Here is a 19,694-nt window from a genome sequence, read left to right as displayed (position 1 = left end):
GAATAAAATTGCTTGTGGTCCTCCCAATCTAAAATATTGTACATTTTGAGATAATATTTTCTAAAATTCAATGAATTACCACAGGAAACTAAAAAAAAAGGAGAAACTGCAAATTTACTTTAGACCGAAAGTAATTAATGTTGTGAACTTGCAAGTGGAACATGCAAATTTTTAGTATGTGCATTACATTGAATAATTATAATGACAAAAATATGGAAAACCGCTATAATGGAAAAGGCAATTTTAGTGCAGCTTGCATATTTTTACACCGCGCTGAACACATATTTGCAGAACCGTTGGGCCGAGCTCCGCAGGGCATGAATTTATTCGGAGCGGCGGATAAAAAAAATGGTCCTGACACATCCACGGTGCGCGAGGGGATATTCCTGATTTATAAACGCCACTTGTCTCGGCCAGACTGCGCTGGCCGGGCGCACTTTTCGCCGCGGCTGCATTTCATTTTTATTGTTCCTGCCACTGAATCGCCGTGTGCGCACCAATTTCACCGAAAACGTTGGAGGTTTTTTGTTTTTCCCCGCGCGCGTGTGTGGAGAGAGAAAGAATGAAAGACAGCGGGATGCTTTTTCCTGATTAAGATTTGAATAAATTTTGTTGAGGCGCGCCCTCGCACTGCTGCTTTTTTATCTCTCCGAGTGGAATGTAAATCAGCGTATGAATAACGCATGATTGCTTTTTTCCCAATTCGTCCTCAAGCTTCGAGATCAAAGCCAAAAGCTCTCCTAAAATTTATAAATGCCGCAATCCTAAATAAATAAATTATCCTTACTTGATTTAAAAGTAATTTCCGTTTTTTTCCATTGCTTTTATTGAATTTAATTAAAGTGCTATTTTTTTTTAATTCCAATTATTAATAGCAATTTCAAAACAAACTTCAAGTAAATGATAACAAAATAATAAAAAATTTACTGTTAAATTTTACGTCAAGGAGGATAATATTCAGTTCTCCTGCAGAACTTTTATGAAAATTATTTTGTTTCGCCCCACAAAAGCCGCAAATTTTTGCGTCCCTTGCAAAACACAACGGGCGGATTAGCAGAATTATCCTGACGGTAAACAATGCTTGGTCCAACCACAGCTATTGTGAGAGCAATTTCGTCCGGCAGCTGCTTAATTCTAATTTACCAACGCGAGGCAGGAGCGTCGAACAAAAAGCCCTCTTGCGCGAGCGGCGAGAGCTTGATTAATAATTTTCTGCGTTGCCACTGAAAAGAACGACGGACAATTGCAAACGCAAACTTGGCACCGGCGTTTTCATCAATGTGAGAGGCGTTGTTGCTCAGCACTCTGGACAATGCAGGCAAACAAAACGCAATAATTCGTAAGTGCTCAACGGGAACCATTGAATTCAGTACCATACTTAGTTTCTAGTTTTATATTATTTATACACTCAAAACGATCAACAATAGAGGCCAGCAAATTATTTGCGCGGCAAATACTGAAGCATATTCTTTTGCGGACTAAATTATATTTAGAAGAATTAAAGTTTTATTGACAATTAAATTGAATGTGATTTTGATTCTTAATTTATTCATCATTTATGAAAAAACTTTAAATAAAAAAATAATATTAGTCTCTAAAATGCTTGATATTTTATTAATTTTTTAATTACAAAAGCTTTCATTAAAACCAAACCGATTTGAGTGTCTTTTCAGTGCTAAGTTTCAGTATATTATTTGTTTTAAAGATACACTAAAGGTCCATGTTGACAATGATTGATAACTGAAAATTTTATTTTCTCATTACGATTGACTTATTTTGGGATAAAGAAGTGTAAGTTTTTTATTTAAAACGCTTTTCATACACTTTTAAATTATCTAAAAGAGATTTTCATCAATTTATTTGGGAAATTTAGGCATAAATATTACGATGAAATTTTTTTTTTATAAAATTTTAAATTAATTTGAAGAGATGCAAAAAACCTTTGGTGACCAAAATGAACTGAATTGAAAGGGACGAACGCTCGTAAATATTTTCATCAATAAGAGGAAAATCCGTTTGCAGAGAACGAGAGCACTTATCGTGACAAGGAAGCGGAATGCAGCACCAGCTTGACTTTGAGAGAAAAAAGAGGCGCGGATAATTGGATTTTTAAAGAAATGCGTCGTCAGTGGCGCTGGCAATAAAATCAGTTTATTGCCGATCGCAAGAAAAAGAAAGTGAGAAGGAGCATCTGCAAGAAAAGGCTCTAACTTATTTCTCGGGACTCTTTTCGTTTTGCGGCAGTTTAAAAATGCTCGCTCGCATGTTTTTTATTTTTATTTTAATGGCGGGGCGTGACTGAACATTATTATTTACAAAAAGGCGAGCGAGCGACACGCTAAAGCTTTCACAATGCCTTTTTGGTGCGCTCTATGCTGAAGGAAAGGACTTGCTTTCGCCAACGCCGCACGCACAAAGAGCATTTTTAGCCTGTGTGTGTTTTTCGGGAACAAGAATACCAGCCAGTGTCCGCAAAAAGCTCACTGATGTTGCTTTCAATTAATGTTTGCATCGCGCCCGAAGCAAGCCAGGCGACGGAATCACCCTCTTGTACCAGCTATTAGGGGTGAATTATGTGGCGAAACACTTTTCACCGAGATTAAGCCACTCGCTTGCTTAAACAGAGGCGAATTTTTCCACTCTTTGCTCGCACCGAGTTAAAAGCCCTTTTACAACATTAGTGAAACCCTTGGAACCGATCGAGGTCAGGAAACTTTGAGATATTTCAAAGAGAAATTAAAATTTTAAATAATTTTGCTAGAATATTCTGACAACAAACTAAAAAAATTTGCCCGAAATTTCAAACAAAAAATTTAAAACATAAAAATCACTTGATATTAATAAATTTTTATTATTTGACTATTTTTCATTGTCAAGTGATATTTTAGTTCATCAAAACTACAATAAATATATCCGAATCAACCACAATAGCAATTTGTGGATAAAAAATTTAAAAAAGCCACGATCCTTAAACCTAATTAAAAAATCAGTCAATTTCTTCAAACCTCAGGATCCATTCTTTGAATTTAAATTAGAATAACAGGTTCAAAACTTTGAATTTTCATAGTTTTATTATACAAACGAAAAATATTAATTTTTCAATAGGTTCAAATTAATTTTAATTTTAGATTAAATTTCGAAATCCTGTTTTATTTGTGAAATCAAGCGAAATAAAATTTGACGCTTTTAGTTAATGAGCTGAAGGCAATCTTCTTATTACTAGAAGAAGACGTTGAGCCTGAAGTCGTCCTTTGTGGATGAAACTCGAACAATCCACTCGGAAGATTTACGGTCTTTGTTCGATCTCTAGCGGATTAAACAGCTTCCTCCTGAACACAAAGTTGCATTTGAGAGAAGAAGACCTTCAAATGCACCGAGTGTTAAATCTCTAGGCTCCACAGCGGAAAATTCCAATAATGTGTGTCGCGATTAGCGGGTGCTTTTCCCATCCACCTCTTTGAACAACAAACTTCAAGTTTAACAAGAAACAAATTGCTTTTTCGAGAGCATAAAATTCTTGTTCCGACCACAGAGAGAATATAAATGGAGCCATCATTATTTGCAATCGTGATAAATATTCAACAAATTAATCGGCCAAGTGGAAAGTGAGAAATAATCCATCACCTTATTCACCGAATTTGCAATGCAAATGAACCGATAACACTTGAGCGCTTTTGATTTAAGGTGTGCAAATCGAATCATCAACGTTGCCGGCGCCATTAACTATCTCGTCTGTCGGCGATCAAAAGCCGCTCTTTGTAGGGGATTTATTTGTTTTTTGGTAGACACGCCGCGAATCAGCTTATGATCGTATTTGGTTCTGTTTTAACTAGTAATAAGCCTGGCTTTGTAACTCTCTTTCCAATAAAACGAACCAAATATCTGCATTAAAAATGTTTTGTTTGCGGTTTTAAAAAAATAGTACCGAAGTCCGCGTAATTGGTTGTTAGTAACAAACAGTGAATTATTAAATACCGGAATACCGCAACCAAATACCAAATTCATTTAAAATTCTTTTGTGCAAAAATTTTTATTTGTTCATATGCAGTTAACGTATTGAAAGAAAGATTCTCTAATTTGACTTTTTGCCTTCTCAATAATTTAATTCACATTTTATTCTTATAATTAAATGGATTTGTAAAAGGTCAATAGAGCCCCCATTTTCTCCTTGCCGTAATTTTTGTTGTATTTTGAATTGTATGACTAATTTTGATGCTGTTTTTCTTTAAATTCCATAATAAATATACTTTAACTAATTAGTTGATGATTGGCAAAAAGTACATTTCAAAAAGTAACAAAAAAATAGGAACTTGTTGTAAGAAAAAATTAATGTTTTATATTAATACTTCCATCTTGTTGTACATTTATTTCAATTCTGAACATAGCACGCAAAAGGGTTAATTCAATTTCCTCTTCTAAGAAGAAGGAAAACGCAGCGTTCAAAGAACAGTTAAATTTCCCCGTCAGCCTTTCTTGAAACCGATTTTATTCCGACTTGGAGAAAACAATTCTGCGTGCGCTTACATATATAAAAAGGGCTGTCAAACTCAATTTCCTGCGACGTCGTGCGTTAATGCAATTTCCTGCGAAAGCTTTCACCGTGATGGGTCAAAATAATTTACAAGCTGCTCGATGCAAAACAGGCTGCGCGTCGGCAGCGGCAAATCCATTTCCTAAATTAGCACCCGTCGATTTTCGTCCTCGCCGAAAAGAGAGACCCAGAAAGTGAAAAGAGAGACGTTCTCAAACGAAAATTTGCGTCGAGGCGAAACAAAAGTCGTCGAGTGAAATAATTGGCCGATCGATTCGGCCGGTCTGACGCTCGCGACTTTGACGGCTCTACAAAACGCTCGCTCGTTCTCTCTCTCTGCACGGGTGTTTTGTGTAAATTGTGCTGCTGCAAAACGGATTTCTCAGTCGGCGCGGGATTGTAATTTATTCTGGCATGTGATTGTGAATGATGGCGCTATGCAGTCTAAATATCGCACATTTATTCACATTCGCTGTCTGTGCAGCCCGGGGCCGTGGAGAAAGCGAATTTCACGTGTCGCGGTCCATTTCATCTTGTTATGTATATATGTGGATTTGGGTTTACAAAACTTTTTATACCGACTCTTTTTTCAGGACTAATGCAACACAAAATTGTCAAACTGGAAATATATTTGCTGTTGCACATCAGAATTTTTTACATGATTGATAAGAAAATTACTTTTGTTTGAATTATATCTAAGTATTTTCTTGTTTTATTTCTTACTTTAAAGTAATTAGATTTTTATTCTCTGATAAAAAAAAATTAGTTTGTAAATTAAAACAAGTTAGAAAACCAGGCCTTTACTGTTTCATCATTTTCAGTGAATTAATATTTTGAATTACTCTATCTCTAGAAAAAAGGGAAAAAATAATTTAGGATTTTAGTTTTGTCAAAATTAAATTCATACCCACAAGTGATGGGAATACCTAAAACTTTATAAATACTTATTTGATGCTGAGCTAATATTTTTATGTCTAAAGTTTAACAATTTTAATAAATTTATTAATAATTAACAAATATTTTCTCCCCCTTAATGACTTGAAATATGTATTTAAATTTATCAATAAAATTAACACAACCAAAGGTGCAAATCGAATATTCATCATTTTCCTCTCTGCAATTTCCACTTTGTTAAAAAGCAATTTATGTGGTTTTCGGTTTAATCAACCTCAGGTGATTAATTAGTTCAAGGATATATGTAGAGTTATTTCATCCAGCGCTCTGTGGCCGAATTACCTCGGAAACAGCAAAGCTTGCGGTTTATCCGTATAAATAACAAATTTCTTCGAGGTTTTGGTTAAACTAGGGGTTTGTCGTTGTAAACTTGGCCTCAAAATATTAATAATCCTTACCCAGCATCTGCGCAATTTGATCAAGAAATTTATATGAAACATTGTCTTATTTACATTTTCTAATAAAAATTATGAAAAAATTCTTGCTTGTCCTACAAATGAATGCTTCTTTACCAACGATTTATTATTCTTCAATATTGAAGTGTTTTGTCAAAAAATTTTGGAAAAAAGGGAAAATAATAATTAAAAAAAAAACTATAAAATTTGTAAATTTAAAAATCTAACCAGTAAATTTTGAAGGGCATAAAACTAATCACCGAAGTCTTTGCTTTGAGCAAAATTATCCCTGTTCCATGTTCTTGTTTCATGTTAAATGCGATAAATTATTTTTTATTGCAAGAATAATTTTGCACATTAGGATCATATTCTGTGAATGAACTCAATTTCATTCGCGTTGAAAAAGGGTTGACATTGACAAAATCCCATTACTAACGTGTCTCTCTCTCGTCTCATAAACATGCGCACTTCATTATCAAACCGTGTTTTCCTTGCCAACCTCCCGAAGGCGAGTAAATGTCAGGCGCGGAAAACAAAGACACACAATGCCTGTGAAATTGGACTACTTTTCACTGCCCCGCGGCGAAAGAACATCACACCGGGTGTACCGCCGCCGCCGCCGCGGTGTATACTATGTGTGTGTGTGTCTGCCGTGCCAAATGTGCTGCAGAAATATGGACCCTGCGCCGTGCGCCTTCACCGGCCGGGGATCGGCGTTTGCGTTATTATTTGCCTGCGCGACGCGGAAAGCGAGGTCGCAAAAACAAGCCGAAAATTCGATCGCGCAATGGAAATGGGGTCGGTTAAAGTGCGGTTGACAAGAGAGGCTTTGATTAAAAATGAGAGAGAGTGATGGGAACATTCGATTCAAATCACTAGAGACGCTTGTAGCACCGCCGAGTATATTTTTGATCCCCTTCAAATTATTTCAAGCGAGTGCTTCAAAATGTACTGGTTGAAGGATCTGGATTTCTGTATCAAAATTAGTTCTTAATAATACTTTACTCTCCAGCTAAATGTTTGAAAGCAAAATTTAAATGGATAGTAACAGTGAAAAGGGTAATTAATGAACGTTTTTAAATCTTTCCTAAACAAATTTGTATCACCAGAGTTGTATTTTAAGAAAAATTGAAACCAGGTTGTACGTTGTTGAAAAAATTTTAAAATTAATTTTTCAACGGACACTTAAAGACGATCTGCGGTTTGTGAATGAACTTCTTGGTTTATTTATCAGGTACATAAGTAAATTTTATTTTAAATCCAGAAATTTCTGAAAGGACAAAGTAATAATTTAAGTTATGTTTTTCTTAATTAATTAATTATTTCTTTCTTATGAGGATGAAAAACTCAACGAGAAGACTGATTTTAAGTGCTTTAGTGCCGCCTCTGCTTTTGACAAGATAATTTTGTGTCAAAATTTACCTCAAGAGGTCGGTTTGGTGTAAATTCTCAATGGCCACTTACACAAAAGGCGACAACCTTTGGCTCACACCGAGGCATTGACTTCCACACAAAATATTCCTATATTTTTTTGTATTTTTTTTTTACATATTTAAAAAAATGAAAAAAAAATTAAAACAGAAACTAAAAAAATGATTGGCTTATCTGATTATGGACAGTGAATGCCTTAATATGATTTATAATTAAGAGCACCACAAATTCATCAAACAAACAATAATTCTTATTTGAGTGAAGAAAATCACCAAACGAAAAAGGATATGACTTGAATTTGTTCATTTTTACAATTTTATTTTTAATATAACAAAAAAAAAAAGTTCCGTTTTGCTTGTATTTGAACAAAATTTTTATTTCCCAACGAGGATTCCCGTTTTTCATTCTTTGCTCAAAATCATCGCAATATTTAACAATTGTGTTTGTTTTAGTCAAAAACAAGCGTTTCAATTTGCCAGTAAATGCAGATATCTTTTTTTCTCACCGACGTGCGCCTTATTCTGAGAAACGTGATTTCGTCGGGACGAGAGCGGTGCGCACATATTTGTTTTCCGTCGGCTCGATTTCGGGGCGGAAAATCCAATTCAAAACGCATTAAGGGCGTAAAACAACACGTACAAAATCGAGTTTGCAGCGCGCGAGTGATATTATGTTCGCGGGCGAAAAGCGTCAACAGTCAATCCAAAACAGCAGCAGCAGCATAATAAAAATAATGCAAGAGCGAGAGGAAGCAGGGCTGGTGTAATTTCCTCTCTTAATCTGGCGTAATCTATTTTTTAATTTCCTGGCCGCGCCGTGCGAATTTCGCGAGACGAAAACTAGGCCTTTTTCGCAGACGCCCGTCTCATTTGGCATGCGCCGACTGTATTTTAATGGATTAAACTTGCGCACAAACTCTCTCTCTTTCGCGAGTAGCTCCCTATCATTCTTTTTTGCATGAAAACACCATCATCGCGTTGCTTCAATCTGCGGGGAATCGGCTTTTCAATGGCGTGCGTACCGATGGAATTGCTTCTTTCCGCACCAGCACGCCTTTTGTTGGACGACTAACGCGCGGTAAATATTTATTACGTTACTTCCTACACAATTTTAAAACTTCATTATGTAAAACGTCTAAATTTAAAAAATTGACTTTACCAATATTTATTTTGATTTACTATGGCGAATAAGTTTCATTACATTTCTTGAATATATAAACACGACATTAAACTGTTATTTTCGTTACCAAACTTAAATTTAAGTATTTCAGAATCTACACTGAATTAATCTCGTACATGAAATTAAAGACGTAAAAAACAAGTCCTTTTGTGATTTGATTGCACCCTACTTATAAAATATATGCTTTAAATATGGATCTCTATCTAAAAATCTCTTCCTTATCCTACAAAATTTATGCAAATTTGAATAGTCCCCAAATTTCTCTGACCCTCGATATCAAATTATAGAGGTTAAAGAATGACAATTATTATTGATTCTTTTAAATTATGTAATATAACTATTTAATTAATTTCAAATAAAACATTGGAATGTTATAAAAAAAAAGAATTCTTATGAAAAAATATTATTATGGCAAGAAATTTTAATGTGAATCATTAATTGTTATTTCTTAAATTGCAAGAACTTAAGGAATTTTAAAGTAAAAACTTGCTTGACTAAATAATTGACTTGCATTCCATCCTAATTGAAAATGAAGCTCATAGCTCATGTTTTAAATTACAAGTATCTAGAAATATGCAAAAAAGCGAAGAATAATCAAGACAATTAAAATTTGTTTGAAGAAGTTGATCATGGAAATGAAGAAAATCGGGCTTGTCCTTGTTGCAAAAATTGTTTGTTTTGTTTTTGAATAAAAACAATTTTTTGCAAAGCCCGATTTTCTTCATTTCCACAGTTAAAATTATAAGCAGATTCCAGAATGGATTCTGCATTTTAAAATAATTGTAGAATATTCAACAATTTTTTAATACAAATTTTAGCGCAATGAAAAATAAAGTTCTTTAAAAAACCCCAATTATAAAAGATATAAATTTCTACAATTTTCATTATATCATAACTGGCTGTAACTGATTTGAGCCAAGCACACACATCTCATTTTTGTTTCAAGCATTTTGTTTTCGCTTAAAACATCAAAGGCGAGAAGAGTTTCGCTGGTGTATTTGGACAAAACACACATTTCGCTGGAGAATGGCATTTAAGAAGCGCCTCTTCTTCTTTTGATCTTTGGTTGGGCGAGTGAGTGTGCGTCGCGAGCCCTTTGTGCCATTGTAGTGCATTCTTTCTCTTTCGCACAGCGGTGTCGATCTGCCCATTTATTCCAAACTTTTTTTGCCAATGAACATATAGACATCCATTCTATTAGTTTGTTTGTTTGACTATGAAAACAGTGGCCACGAATGGATAATCGTCTGTTTGAGAGAAGCTTTGACAATGAGTTCAAAGGTAAACGCACACACGGCCCGGGAAATTACGCACGCTTTGAAGCGCGTGATCAATACAGCATTAATTTATTCCGCAATCACTACCGATAATGAACGATTCATGACTTCAATATTGTATTGTCTATATTCGATCATAGTCACAACACAAAGCACTACCCTCAAGGGGGAATAGGATTTGCAATGTTTTACTTTTGTAAATAAGTTTATGGTGATATTTACAGTGAAAAGGTTAACGTGACCGTTTTTTTTCTCTGAACAGTGAAGATACAATGAAATTATGAAAATTATTTAATTGGTTGGGAGAAAATTTATATCCAGTGCTAGTGATTTAATAATATTTCATTTAAAATTGAATGATGGTTAATTAAATTGAGAAGACGATATTAAAAATTTGACTGCAGTAATTAATTTGTTTCTCTTGGAAATAAAAATAAACAGAATGCAACAAAAAGAGGAAAAAGAATTCTTCATCACCCTATTTTACTCAATTGGAAAATAATATCACGCAATATTTTTGGACGAAACATTCAGCGAGAAATCAGAACCAATTGTTAAACAAAAAAAGGTGAATTAAGGTTTAATTTGAATTTTGTTAAAGTTTCTTAACCATTAATCATCAATTCATCTAAAATGGTATCCACTGGATATCTAGAAAATATATTTTTTATAGAAACTTGTCTATTTTTACCCAACTAATGTATAATAGTTGATTCCAATAATCAAATTTTAATTTCTGTTTCCTAGAAAAGATCTAATAATAAAAACTTCTGCAATTTCGCTTAATTTAGTACTCAATCTGCAAATAAAAATGCAAGGGAAATTATGAAAAGAAAATGGGCCCTTTATGGTTTATTGAAGCACTTCAGATTATGAAAAAACTAGCATCTATCAAAGAATGGTCTGATCTGATTGCTCATGTTATAGTACTTTTGTTTTTGTAGAATTTATAAAACTTAAACCGTAGTTTTTCAATGGGAAAAGCGTTTAAAAGTCTATTATTTTGCTTTAAATTGCGCAGATATTACAATTTTCTAGCTAGGAGCCAAATTTTAAATAATATAATAAATAGTATCAAAATTCATTTTCACTTATGTTTAAAACGCTGAAATTTAATTCAAAAATTTTAAATTTGTTGAAATATAGAGTGATATAATATTTTTCTCTAACCTTAAATCATTGATCATAAACCAATGCACGAAAATAAGCGTATTTATGTGATTTCTGACCAACTGAAAAAGTATTGGGATGAAAACTTCAAAACATATTAAAAGCCATGTTCAGCCATATCTGATAGCCTTTTCAATTATCTGTGTGGAAAAAGCTTAGCACTGCACACATATAAAATAAAAGCGTCCGTCGAAAAAGGCTCGGACAAAAGGATCAAAGAACCCTGCCGCATCTGCATCCGCATCCCCGCACCCACATTCGCCGAAAAGACACCCTCTCCGAATAAATTAGGTAAATTAGAACACAACTTTTTTTTAGTTAAAAAAAAAAATACATTAACGAGTTGAAAAAAGCGCTCGTGAACTTTCTCGGGAAAAATAAGCGTGGCTAAAAAAAGTGAGATGAAAGTCAAGGGTATGTATATGGGGTAGTGTTGGGAGAGGGCGAAATGCGGTATACTCACTGGGGTGGTGCTCGTCGGGCCGCTGCCTCTTCCGCACTGACTCCCGGGACCGGCTGCCTCCCGGAGCCGGCGCTGGAGGCGCCACCTGCGGCCTCCGCCCACCCCCGGCCCGGCCCGAATTATTGCCTATCTGCCCAGCCAGGCCGAGTATTCCTGGCACGCGCCACTTTCTCTGTGTTGTATGTCTCCGGCACCGCGACTACCAAAATTTTTCACGCTAATCATCCCCCCGGCCGGCGGAATTGCATTCTTGCGGCGGCCCCGTCCTCTTTTTTCTAGACTTTTTTCTTTTCATGGAAGGAGCACTACCACTTTTTTTTGCAGTGTTGTTTGTTGTCGCTCGAATTTATATCTCAAAAGGATTTTATGTGCGTGCTTGATATTTTGCAAACTCGAGTGTAAAACTTGTGCTTTTTCATTACTTTTTTCAGTACTAAAAAGATTAATATTAAAGTATTTGGGTGCACACTGCACAGAAAGGCAAATCTTCATGATTTTAAATTTAGATCTTAAAACATGCAAAAGAGACCTAAACAAGGCAATAATTAATTTTTGCTCAAATACATCCTTTGAATTTCATGGGGAAAGTTGAAGGTGGCTTTTATGTATTTAAAAACAGTTTTTAAATAGCAGTAGAACTTTAAATTTGATGAACTTGAAAATCGGTTTAATGTGTATTGTAAATGGGTGCGTCCAGGATAGATTTGAGGGTAAATGTTAAAAATTTTTCTTGAAAACATGCCATTCCAAATTTTAAGTATGTTATTGGGGTAGTCATGAGGCCTCGCTCACCAAATTTTCAAGTCAAAATATGGGGTACTTTTCCGGGAAATCAGATTTTTCCAAAAACAGAAAATATTGAATATCTTTGCTCCTATTGAGAAATTATAAATTATCTTTTCACTTCCAGGCGTAACTTTTTACGCCCAACAATTTTTCTGTTGACAACTTTTGCGTAGGTCAAAGGTCAAGGTCACTAAATTGCAAATTTCACTTTCTGACGCAATTTTCGCAAAGATGCACCCCTCAGAATTTTTTCGCAGTATAGGAAAAAATGTAGCCCCAAGTGTGTAGAACAACATACTTGATTTCCAGAATGGCATTATTTTTAGTTTTTTAATTAATTTTAAATGAATATTAAAAAACAGTGAAAAATCGCTTTTCCGCAATAGAAAAAAATTTTCAAACAGCGATAACTCAGTTTCTGCTACAGATACGAAAAAATGTTTAAGAACAAAAATGATTTGTTTTGACGTTTTGCATCTAACTATGTAATGATTATACAGGTCAGGTCACTTGGGGTCATTGACCTCAGTGACCTGTGACCTTAAAGAGCAGTTTACTGAATATTTCTTACATAGTTAGGAAGAACTATTTTATGGAATGGTTTTCATACGCTTATTACCAGCTAATTATATTTTGAGGTCACAGGTCACTGAGGTCAATGACCCCAAGTGACCTGACCTGTATAACCATCACATAGTTAGATGCAAAACGTCAAAACAAATCATTTTTGTTCTTAAACATTTTTTCGTATCTGTAGCAGAAACTGAGTTATCGCTGTTTGAAAATTATTTTCTATTGCGGAAAAGCGATTTTTCACTGTTTTTTAATATTCATTTAAAATTAATTAAAAAACTAAAAATAATGCCATTCTGGAAATCAAGTATGTTGTTCTACACACTTGGGGCTACATTTTTTCCTATACTGCGAAAAAATTCTGAGGGGTGCATCTTTGCGAAAATTGCGTCAGAAAGTGAAATTTGCAATTTAGTGACCTTGACCTTTGACCTACGCAAAAGTTGTCAACAGAAAAATTGTTGGGCGTAAAAAGTTACGCCTGGAAGTGAAAAGATAATTTATAATTTCTCAATAGGAGCAAAGATATTCAATATTTTCTGTTTTTGGGAAAATCTGATTTCCCGGAAAAGTACCCCATATTTTGACTTGAAAATTTGGTGAGCGAGGCCTCATGACTACCCCAACAACATACTTAAAATTTGGAATGGCATGTTTTCAAGAAAAATTTTTAACATTTACCCTCAAATCTATCCTGGACGCACCCAAATATTATTTTAATTGCACCATCTTGAAATTAAACTTATCCAATTTCTGGAGATTTTAGGCTGAAAACATGATACGGATATGTTTTATAATTTACCAAAGTTATGAATTTTGATCGAATTCTATTATATTTGCAAAGTTGGAAGTTGGAATCGAATTTTTTACAAATGGAACAATTTTATATTTGCCAATTCCATTATTACGTGTTGCATAATTTTTAAGACTGAAGCTGCCTATAGAAATGGGTGAATTTACGCAAAATATTACCATTGTTTCTCTTTCAGTTCCATAAGAGATTTTCCATAATAGATCCAAATTTAGAAAATATAAAATTTATGAATATTTCATAACGTTATTTCTTATCAATTAAAATTTATCTGCAACACAAGTAACGAAAAAAAGATTCCAAATAAAATAAGAAATCATAATTTATTCTTCATATATTATAGCATTTTAATCATTTTTTCCATGACATAAATTACCCAAGTGGAAATGTGGGACATGTTTTAATGATTTTTTTACCACTTTGCGCTTGGTTAGCTCGAATAAGCACTAATTACATGCCTACGACCCATGATTTTTATGCATTTAAGCAACAAAATGCCTCTATAGAATTTTTTACCGAGTTTTTATGCAATTGAATGCGCCTAGAATTTTTGTTATTCATCAAAAATGTAGTCCGCGCATTTTTAATTCAAAGCTGGAGGTAAAAACCGTCTCTGCATAATATGTATGTCAAGCGTGCGTAGTGAACTAATTACAAATTCGTACGGAAATAATGGAGTGAAAAATAATTCAGGCAGATTGTAGAGGATTCTAAACCTTCTGCAGAGGTCTTAATTTTCAGGTAAATGTAATTTTTAAACAAAATGCCGAAAGAAAAAACGGATAATCATTCCTACCTGATTAAACTTACATTTTGTGATCGCTTTGACAATATTTATAACAGATTTATAATAATTAATTCTTTGTTTTCATGTCATTATTATCTTAAATAATAATTTTAAGTATGGAGGATGTGTTGTGATATTTCTTATTTATCTTTGCAAGGAAAACTCGTCAGATTTCACTCTGCCGACGCAATTAAGCAAATCCTCATAAAACGAACTAACTAAAAGCAAAGTTCATGCAAGCAACAAAGCCGATTACAGCATCAATTAATACTCTTGGTGGCCTCCGCGATGAGAGCCCTCGAGGCGTACGTGTGTGTGCTGCACTTGAGCAGTTTTGCGAAACCTCTCGTGGGCACGCCGATGTGCAGAGAGGTAATCGGAATATTATTCTCCGCGGTTGGAAATAAGGACACCTGCTGAGTGCGCTGCTGAGTCGCGGCTAGGTGCGATTGCGATCAGCGACCTCCTTCGCTGTTGCTCGCGAAGAATTCCCCTTTGAACTTTTCTACTTTCAAAAACGTTTTAATAAATCCCAAGCTATATAATGGCTGCTGCTTTGACAGGCAAAGTTTAAAATTCTTTATTGAGAACCGGCGAGACGCTGGGTTTGCAAAAAGAAAGAACGAGATCGCGAGTGTTATATTACGAAGAACTTTGGATACAGAAGCAAATTACGTTTCTCGTCACAGCGAAATTATTAAGTAAGTCAGTCAGGCAAGAGCTTTTACTTTGATTAATCGTGAGAAGCAGACGGCGAATGGAAATTTTCATGAAAATAGAAGCACGCGGAATGTTGAGTTCACTTCGTTAGCTGGAGTGAAGAGTTTGTGAGCAAACATTTTCCACGGAAAATGATATATATTTAAGTTGGAAATCTGTGAAACTGCATTTGGATCAATGAATAAAGGATTCAAAAATTTATTCTTCTGTAAAGAGATTGGATTAATTTGCTGAATGCTGATAAAAGATAATTTTCATTTGCAAATTTTGGCTTTAGATGCTATTTCTCTATTACTTCCCACTATAAAAAAAAATAATAATTCTTCAACTATTTTCATAAATATTATAAATAATAATATCACATTTTAATCATTATTTATAAATTTCAGGAAAGCCCCCTATTGCCACTAAAAGTTTTGATTTATTTATTATTTTTCATTCAATCATATTAAACCTTTATGCGATGTAAAAATGAACAAAAAATATAAAGCCTAAAAATTAAAACTTTGTATGAATTGAAAGTCTTTGACGAGCTTTCAAAACTTTAACTTTGATTCAAAAATTTTTAAATATACTCTCCATTGAAACGTATCAATTTGCATATTTAATGGAATTTCTGTTAACTATAACTCTTTTCCTTTAAATCTTATTCTAGGAAATATATTGATATGTATCTGGTTTCTTCTCTCCAGGACGATTTTCGCCAGAGCATGTATTATTGTTTGCAAAGAATTACCATCTCTAAATAAAATTCTCCCTCTGCTTCTCATTCCATCCTAAATTGGAACGAAAACATCCGCGGTTTCCTCCGGTTTTCTCATTCAAAGTTATTGACTTTTTTGTAGATTCCAATGAAGCGCACACGCGAGACCAGCGGCAAATTAAGCCAGGCCGCTTCTCATCTTTCCGCAAAGAAAAAGGAAAGGTCGATGCCACGCAGGCACCAGATAGATCGATGCAAACTAAATTTCTGAGCAAAAAAGGAGCAGGTGCTGAGCAGCAAACGTCGGATGCTGGTTCCTCGGCTACTTTTATTTTTATTTTAGAATGTGCGAATATCGACTTGCTTTGTCCCGACGTGCGCAATAAAAGAGTCAAGTGGCACCGCCGCTCTATATGTGCTCAGCGCAACAATGGTACCTGTGTCCACTTGAGTTAGACCCATTGTTGACTGCGTGCCCTCCCCAGCTGGGACTCTTGTACTCAAATTCAAATTTAGCACCAGGCCCTCAGCGCGACTCATGAGAATTTCCTGCTCCCCCAAGAGAGAGATTTCCACCGGGATATGACCTCATTTTATAAAAAAAAGGAAACAAACAAACAGGTAAAATACAAAAAAAAATCTGAATTTTTATAAATGAAGTTAGTTTTCATGCTTGTTTCATTTTTAGGGGATTATATTTAGGCGATCATAAATTTAATTTGAGATTAGTGATCATGCAATGCTGTTGGAACTTCCAAAGTGAACCAAATTATATGTATTATATAAAGTTAATTAGTTTATTAATTTATTAAGTATTCATTAAAACGTGCGATCTTAGTAAATTTATAAAGCATGTATTTCAAAAACTTGGATGTTTTTCCTTTAAAAATCGTTTTTAAAATTAGACAACTTTTCACAATTATCCAAAGGTTTGACTGGTGAAAAAATTATCCACAGTAACTGAAGCTTTAAAGTAATAATATTAAGATAAATTAATGGTTTTCAGTTTTATGCTTTGAAGAAATATATCATTTTAATTTAGCCCCTGATTCCTTTGAAAAATGTTTACATTATTTTGGAAGAAGTGTTTAAGGCAATTTTATCAATTTTAATTTAAAATATTTAATGCTGTTTGTATTATTTTTTCTTATTTTACGCTCAACATTATGTAAGATTAAGGATTTTTTACTGAATTTAACCTAGTGACCTTAATGTAACTGTCAAATTCAATCAATGATTGCCTCCCGTGAGCTTTTCAAATTAGGCCTTATGCAACCGGGCTGTCACGAACGCCGAGCTGGTTGCATAAATCGTCAACAAATCCAAGATCCCTTCCATGCGAAGAGGCCACTAGCAGCGCGCTGTTAACGAAGAGGAATCGGGCAAAATGATTTTATTCCAGCTCAAACCGTGAAGCTCTTGGCGCGGCGTATAATCATCTTGTTTTATGGGTGACTGACATGCAGCGTCCATTCAGACGAAGCGGGCAATAAAACATCGGTCTATTTTGAGCAAGCAGAAGACGACGCTCTTTTTTCCTCAAACCACACCGTTTTGATGACAGCGGAAAAATTGGTTCGTGCCGGGGAATCATAAATTTAGAAGAAAAAAATGAGTTTAACAGTTTGTATTTCGAAATGGGATCACACCTAAATATTCAACAGTCTGCAGTAATTTTTCACATACAAAAATTGTTTTCAGTTAAGAAACTTTGAGTCGCAAACTGGCAGACAACATTTCGAGGAAGCCAATAAAAGAGTTGGGGCCTTTCTTTCCTTGCGCACCCCTCGAAATTGGTTACTGGCCAATAAAACAGATGCCGAGGGGATCAGCGAGATTGAAAACAAAGCCTCACATGCAAATTGTCTCGACCTTTCCTCCTCCGGGAGGAAACGGAATAAAAATGGTCGCTGGGCGGCATGCAATATCTCAATCAGATTCGTACTGAAAACAAAACACGGAATTTCTCCATCCATCTTGGAAAATGATGTCGAATGTGGTCACAGAGCAGAGTGCTAATGTTCAAAGAAAACAAATCAAAATCATGTTAATTGCACACTGCGCGGTTCAGAGCAAAGGTGCTGCACGGAATTATGTCATTTGTTTGTTCAAACTCTTTTTATACAATATAAGAGGAAAATTTATTAATGAAATTAAACTCCTCTGTTATTTACTGCTTAAGATACTTTCAATTAATTAAAAATATAACTATAAGGATGGTAACACTCGAGGTGGATTTCATGAAAGATTGAAACCGGGCAAACCTCGTTGAAAAGAAAAAATGAAAAAATATAAAGGACAACTGACCCCAAAGGCGACCTGCGGTCTGCTGGTACTTTAAGGCCTTTGGGGTCAGTTGTCCTTTATATTTTTTCATTTTTTCTTTGCAACGAGGTTCGCCCGGTTTCAATCTTTCATAACTATAAGGGACTGATTAGGAGGATTTATTTAATTCTGCTTTTTTTATTGTAAAAAAATTTTGCTAACTCAAGGAATTAATTTTGATGCTTAAATAAGGAGAAGGTAAGTATAAAAAATTAAATTATTGAAAGAGAATCTTCTCAAATTAATAAAATAAATGGGAATATTAGTAGGTAATCCTTATCTTCAATTAATTTTTTTAATGTAGGCGTCACTTTTAGTAATTTTCTGGTCCATATTTTGGAATGAAATTTAATTTTTAATAATACATATAATTTATTAAATATTAAAGATTAGAACGTGTCTTGGCTTTGCAAGACTTATCGCTATGTAAGACGTAGTAACAACGTGTGCAAAACTCGTTGGAGAAATTTGGTAAGTTTTTCCGATTTTTTTTTGTTTGCTAAGATCAGCAAAGCATGGAAGATTATATCGCATGTAAGAGTGACACGCTAACATCTACTGATGGCACATAACGCATGCAAAATGATGATGAGATATTACTATAATTTGCTGCATTTTATCGTTTTCTTTCAATAAAATTGGAGTTGGCCGGACTTGTAACTTCTTTCCAAATTAATACTTTATTAAAAAAAAATTAAAATGTGGTCCGCAAACGCAAGTTGAAAAAACCTAATATCTCATCTTGGACCAAGATTTCTCGCGGAAATTTGCAACAGATTTCCGTCAAATACAGTAAAAAATATTATTAATAAGAGTTCAATTTTATGAAAGCACACACGCCTCAATCACAACACACGTGTGTATTTTTCTCTCGCCCACTCTTACCTGATTCACGCGATTCCCAGATCGCGGGTACAACAAATTTAACTTCTCGTGTATAAAATGTGCACTCATAATAAAAAACAAACAAATTAATTTTTTTTTTTTAATTTGGGAACGTAATTGTGAGTTGATAAAATTTTATTGAATTATCATTGGTGTCATGATAACTACAGTACAATATGAAACTCGAATGTATCGCCTTGAACCTCATAAATCTCATAATGCGCCATAAAGTAATTCACTGATCGCAAATTGAATATTTTATGGAATGTTTTGTTGCAAAATCTCAAGTATTTGGTTAATAGCAAATTCCATAATATAAAAAAATGGTGTATATCGCTGTTGTAATTTTTCATAATATTTCTATTTCTGTAAAAATTCCACATGTAAGATCTGGCCTCGCTCTCTAGTCGCATAAGCACCATCCTGGAGTTGACTGGACTTGTAACTTCTTTTAAAATAATCAAATCAAATAGAAAAATGTTGATAGGATTGATTTTACACAGCTATATTTTGAAATATTGGAAGTTTCCATTAAAATTTTCAAATCACATCATTTTCACAATAAGAAACGATCCCGTGTTTTGCACCTTTGATTTTTAAGAAAGTTAATTTTCAGTCATTTTCGAAAACAGTTTTGAGATCTTAACTGACTTCATTCCTTACACCAGCCGTTGGATGGGAAAGATAAGAAACGTGCTTAAAGT

General features: G+C 34.4%; 1 protein-coding gene across 4 annotated transcripts in view; it reads right to left on the bottom strand.

Moving 5' to 3' along the window:
• LOC132192860 (gamma-aminobutyric acid type B receptor subunit 2) overlaps positions 1-19,694 on the bottom strand; it is a 153,701-nt gene that overhangs the window by 127,718 nt on the left and 6,289 nt on the right. The window contains exon 1 of one of the 4 annotated variants that reach the window (XM_059613037.1): positions 11,401-11,433. The exons of the other annotated variants lie outside the window; for them this stretch is intronic. The gene's annotated coding sequence lies outside the window, so the exon portion shown is untranslated. Of the gene's footprint in view, positions 1-11,400; positions 11,434-19,694 lie in introns of those variants that run through there. 4 annotated transcript variants of the gene reach the window in all.

This window comes from Neocloeon triangulifer, unplaced genomic scaffold (genome assembly GCF_031216515.1).
Source record: "Neocloeon triangulifer isolate White Clay Creek 2 clone unplaced genomic scaffold, ASM3121651v1 ptg000003l, whole genome shotgun sequence".
Classification (NCBI taxonomy): Eukaryota; Metazoa; Arthropoda; class Insecta; order Ephemeroptera; family Baetidae; genus Neocloeon; species Neocloeon triangulifer.
Note: the sequence above shows the minus strand (reverse complement) of the source record. Positions and strands in the feature narration are given on the sequence as shown.